At 43.8% G+C, this 6,000-nt stretch overlaps 1 protein-coding gene across 1 annotated transcript in view; it reads left to right on the top strand.

Annotated features, from left to right (window-relative positions):
• Positions 1 to 601: 601 nt before the first annotated feature.
• The window catches only part of SYNE1 (spectrin repeat containing nuclear envelope protein 1), a 2,361,447-nt gene continuing 2,356,048 nt past the window's right edge, over positions 602 to 6,000 (top strand). Inside the window, exon 1 of the mRNA XM_078648775.1 lies at positions 602 to 887. The gene's annotated coding sequence lies outside the window, so the exon portion shown is untranslated. The remainder of the gene's footprint in view (positions 888 to 6,000) is intronic.

Raw genomic sequence — 6,000 nt, 5'->3', positions numbered from 1 at the left:
AAACCAGTGTCCTGTTTTGCAGACGGTTTGATAAACAGACACTTAATTGGAGGAATGATTTTTTTTAATTAGTAATAAAGTAAATGAGCTATTGGAGGCAGGAGGATGGGTGTCGGTGGCTATATCAACAATCGATAAACCGTGCAGGGATTGGTTTACTGATTAGCAGCATCGCAGCCTTCTGCAGCGCGCAGCTGAAACCCTGACCTCTGAAGCCATCCTGTAAGCCGTGCACAGCATTGGTCCCTCTTAAAAAAATTAAATAAATAAACCTCCCTCCACTTTGATTGGTGGGAACATTCGTGCGGATCATATAAAATGAATCTGCGCGGTGCCATCTCGCCCAGTGCCTGCATGGCGGGTGTGTGTCTGCTGGGAGCGGGCAGCAATCCATTGGTTTGTTGTAATCGGTAACCAGGGGCAGCGCCAGCCTAGCGGCAATAAAGCGAAGCAGAGGAATAAATAACCCCAAATACAGCGCTCCTTCCCGCAGAGCCTGGACCTGGGTGGTGGGGGGAGGAAGTGGGGGGAGAGAGGGCGGAGGAAGAGGGGGGGGGGGGGGGGGGGAGTTCACACAGCCTTGCGCTTAGCAACGGCGGATGAGCTGAGACAGGCTGGGGAGGAAGCGGGCGCACCGGGCGCTCACCTCGGCCAGGCTCTCACTGAGAGGTGCCCTCGCTGGCGGCCGCGAGTTCCTGCAGTGTGCTGACGCCACTGCTCCAGGCGCAAGGGTGTCTTCGGCCGTTGCCAGCATCCTTCCTCCGTGGAAGGACCAGTCCTGAAGTAGGCACAGCCTCCCGGGCACCCCCGGCAGACCCGCTGCTGTCTGGGTTGAACGGGTGACCTTGGCGCAGAGAAGGTGCGCGATCCAACCAAGCCACGCGTTGGTAAGCATCTTTGAGCTCGTGCTGAGTTTTGGGTTTGCAATTCGTCCAGTTACGTCTAGATTTTTTTGTTGGAGAAAACTAGCCTCTAGGAGACACACAGATATTTGAGCTCCTGCGGGAAGCTGTGTGGGGACAGCCCTGTAGTGCTAACGCAGGTATCTTCATCTCTTTCCGGCGTTAAAACTACTGCTAAGGACTGGCATTTTTGGGCCCAGCTGACAGCTCGCAGATGTCCCCAGTATCCTTTAGGCACCGTGGTTTGTTTACTGGACGATGCTCGCACCGGATGGTTGTGAGCAGGTGTCTGAGCCCCGAGAGTTGTCGAGCAGGTGGGAGGGGAGGATTGAGTTTCACTTTCTGCTAGTTAGACTCGTTTGTGTGGCTGTTTGTGCTCTTTGACTGTTATGGTTTGGCATTTTCATTTTGAAATGATACCATAGGAACGGCGTCACAGCCAACGGCCACCTCTGAAAAACGATTACAATGTGTGTATCGGAATGAGAAAGGCGGGCTTCACGCGACAAAAGAACCGAGAGACTCTTTTTTTCCTTGTTTGAATCAGATTCAATGTTTCACACGCTGGACAGATTGTAACCCTTCCACCCAAATTGAAAGAGTTGCACTGAAAGTTTGGCAAAGCCAAGAGTCCTTAAGGATTCTTGTGTATCGATTTGTTTCATTTAATTGGCATTTTTCACAGCATACTCGGGGCACTTGACAGGTGGGTTTCAGTTTTTGTTTGTGTTTCCAAAACCTTGATAATACATCTAGCCTCTTTGTTGCACTGTAGCACTTCCCGGCTTTGCTCATATTGACCCTTCTCCCTTCTTCGCTGTTCTCCATTCTTTTTCTTCCTCCTTCTTTCATGGTCAAAATCTGATGATGAAAAAATATATTCCTGTCTCCCAAAATAAGTGATGGTGCTCCTGCTCCATATCGGCAAACACCGGCACAATTTAAGCATTTGCATCATTGCAGACAGGTGCATCACTATAGTCGAGATGCACTTTCCCTTTCTGAGCATGTGCTCCAAGCAGTGTTTGGGCGAGGGGCGGGGGTTCATTCTATATTTTCCCAGCTCCCTGTACTATTAAATATGCAAATACCTTCTGTATGGTCCTTCTGTTGTGAACAGTATCCATGAAGGTAAAAATGTTGAGCTGTTTTCATTTTCATTAAAACCCAATAACTACATGTTATTAAAAAAAAACACGAAATATTTTAGAGATGTCTGGTCCTATAAATGTTTTAAAGTTAAAAAAACAATGAATATTGATGACTGTATAATATTAATGTTTACCCCTGAGGCATGGCAATGGTGCCTTAACTCCTTATGTAAGTAAGGTAACGTGCCATCCATCCCGTCCACTGGTGGGGCAGTGAAATACAACTACAATTTGGGTGGACTAGACTCTGCTGCACTATTGATAGTTACAACCACTGGCAGCCAGCATAGTTTGGGGAGGCATGCGCGCAGAGTGGTAAAAAAAAACACTTACCTTGTCGCGCTGGGTCCCCCGTCTCTGCGTCTGCTCTCCTCATGGGACTGAGGCACAGGAAGCACAGAAAAGGCTCCCCTGACCAATCACAATGCAGCGTTGTGATTGGTAGTCACCCAGGCTCCCCTGACTAATCACAACGCTGCAATGTGGTGTTGTGATTGGCTTTGAGTGTCCTGATTTGATGCCCAACTAGGGAGTAGGGGCTTGGGCTTGTTCTCCCAGCAGGCTGTAATGCAGGGAGAATGGGGAAAGTGCGCATGACTGGTTTGGGCGTCCAGAGAGGGCCGACCAAACAGTCATCGCATACTTAGGAATGGGCAAACCATTTCAAGAGCAGAGCAGCCCTGCCCACCTGCCTGCCTGCAAACAAGCAGGTAACATAAAATGATAATAACTCAAAGTTATTATCATTTTATGTTTCCTTTACTTTGCAGTGCACTGCTTAAAATCAGTGGGGCAACACTCCTCTGCCATAACGGAAGAGGAGTGGTTACAACCATAGTTTATTGTGATGGTGCTGGCATAACTATACCCTGGGGAATAGTATTTATTATATACAAAAAATATAGCAATTTACAAGTTTCCACATCGAAATGGGGCATATCATGCAGATTTTGGTGAATGCTGCCCCACTGTTACATGCAGTGGTCTTTACTGGGACTTTTTCACCCAGTCAGGCTGAAAAAAACTGTGACAGGGCTCACGGAACTGAAGTGAATATTTTGCTGAACACTTAGCCAATTGAGAGTGAAGATGATAGGCAATCGGATTACATTTTTCAGCATTCTACAGAAGCTTCCCTGCCAACTTTGAACTAACTTAAGTTAATCGAGTAACCATAGTGCAGAGACTAGGCATAGGCACCCATTAAAGTGGGCTGATAAAATCGGATATGTGTGGTAACTCCCAAACACATCCTAGTTGTTTTTTATTGGTTGTGAAAATGATCGCAACCGATAATGACCAACTCATAGTGAAGGCCATAACATTTTAATGTAATGGCATTCTCAATTAGTATTAGCGAGAATGATGGTGGTGCAGGCTTTATTGTGAATACACTGAAGGATTATTTTCATACAACCCATGCACAAATTGGCATGTGCAACCTACTCTTGACCACAGTCACTGGTCAGGAACTAAACAAATCACTTCAGGTCAAATGGAAGGACCCCAGATATTATCAGTACATCCAACCACTATGCTCTTTATCTTATTCAGAGTTGAATTTAAGCCAGTCAGAGCCCATCAGGGCCCAAATGTCCACCATCCATAGTTGTAAATAAGTGCATGTGGCACCAGAGTCTCAAACCAATTCCAGAAGTACCTGCATGTTTGCATACTGGTAAACATGGAAAACAGAGAAATGGACAGGCTTTGCATGAAGCTGAACATAAACATTACATATGATGGGTGAATTAGAAGGCCCCTGTGGACTCCACAAAGGTTAATGATCTGAGGTAGGTGGTGAACATAAACAAAAAAGCTTTTGATCAATTAGAAAAAGTGAAAAGGTAAGAAATTAGGTCAGTCACTTAGCACTCTATGCATATAAGTCCAAAGAGGTCAGATGCCATTTGGCTTTAGTGGATTAAACTTATTCTGAAACCAAGAAGGCCTTGAACAGAAAGAAGATACTTTAGGGCAGGACTGTATTCCTATGGGTATACAGAGGTCATTCCACTGTTTTAGGGCAAGAACTGAGAAATTTCACAATCCATTCAGGGCCTGTTACAATGGGACGTTTGCCGCAAACTGTTGCCAGAATATTTTATATGATGAACTGTTTGAGCAATATAAACATTTTCTTGCAGTGAGGTACTGCAGCTTGCAGGAATCAGAGATCAAAGAGAGTAAGTCTGCCCCATGTATTTAGATTAAAGGCTCTAGCAGAGTCCAAAAATATTGTTCAATAAACACAACTTTGAGCTCACTATTGATCAAGGCCACTCACTGTGATTCGGACACAAGATAAAAAAATATATAATTTTATTTTTATATATATATATTTTTCTCAAAGAGTATACACAAGCATAATTGTACATAAATAACAATACTTCGATCACATGGAATTAAATAAGATGCCCCATGTCTCCCATTCATTTTTCATTCTTCATCACAGACACATTCTACTGCACTCTCATCACACATGCCAACATTCATATTCTATTCATTGACTCCAAATAACTTCAGTACACATCGTACACTAATACACTGAAGTTGTCCTGCGGCATCCACTCAGCGACTAGCTGGGGAAGAAAATGATGGTAATAGCAGGGCAGAACGTAACCACGCCAACGCGCGTTACAGTGCTAGGCCCAATCTACGGCGGCACCTTCATCAGGGCATGTATACGATGGGAAACAAGCAGGGGCAACAAGAAATCAGGACAGCGGCCACTCTGTGATAGACAGAAAAAGGTAACTTTTAGAAGTCATATATAACTCATGATTTATGACACAATTGTTAAAAAGAGGGAAAAACATTCAATGTATAATTACATTTGACACTATTACATAGAGGTAGATTTCTTATATTCAATAAATATTTTTGAAAGAGCATAATTTATACATTTTATGCAGTGAGCTCAAAGAGTGTAAAGTTGAAATAAACACAGTTATTTAGCAATGTGATTAAATATCGATCAGGCCCAACAGGGCTCACAAAAACAGGAATCCCTAAAGAACAGATACTCCAGCCGTACATTCACACAACCATCGGGTCAAAGAATAAGAAAAGAAGCATGAATAACAAAACGAAGAAGGAAGACATTTTTCATCAATTTAAAAAAAAAAAAGAGAGACAAACATACAGAGCAAGGCTTCCATTGTCTGGGAGGTCATGGGTGTAGTTAGATTCCCACTCGGACGAGTCTGGTATACTAAACATTTACACTGGCCACCCCGATCTCTGTAGGAATTTACCTCTTGTAGGAGGGTGACACAAGATATGCTGACACACTTTAGAGGACGAAGCTTGCAGGGCTTTAAGCATCAAATACAAACATTTAAACTTTTTTTTTTTTTTGTAGAGTTATATATAGCGCAAACTAGACCCGAACTGAATCAGGTTTTAGAGCGCTTTACATAGCATAAGTTACGTTTTTACATGAGGACACACACTTTCATTTTTAGGCACGGGGAGATTAAGTGATTTGCCCAGAATCACAGGAGGTTTTGGCGTCGTTACCGAGACTCGAACCCAGATCCCCAGGTCCGAGGTCGAGCGCCTTAACCGTTAAGATAAGGCGCTTGATCCTATTCTCTGCTGTTTTCCCAAAACATTTTGCTCATGAAGATGAGACGTGTTATTGTGTTTACATCCATGACAAATTGTACCCTCTGATTCTGATAGTCCAGGCCCAGTGACTTTAATTCCCTTCATGCAGTTGGTTAATCTGGTGTGGTTAATGGGTTCAAAAACTGCTGATAATCCAAGAAGCAAAAGGGTGGTGAAAGTTCGAGAATAAATTGCCCTTACGGAATCATCGAACACATAAACAATCCATGTAGTAGTTCCTCTGTTTTAGATTAATAACCATGACTGTCTGCTCTAAAACATCTGCAAAAACTGGGACCAGCAAGAGTGGTCTAAACTGGTATTTCACCAAAGAA

This window comes from Lissotriton helveticus, chromosome 6 (assembly GCF_964261635.1).
Source record: "Lissotriton helveticus chromosome 6, aLisHel1.1, whole genome shotgun sequence".
Classification (NCBI taxonomy): Eukaryota; Metazoa; Chordata; class Amphibia; order Caudata; family Salamandridae; genus Lissotriton; species Lissotriton helveticus.
The sequence above is the reverse complement of the archived record's forward strand: the minus strand, read 5'-3'. Positions and strand labels throughout refer to the sequence as shown.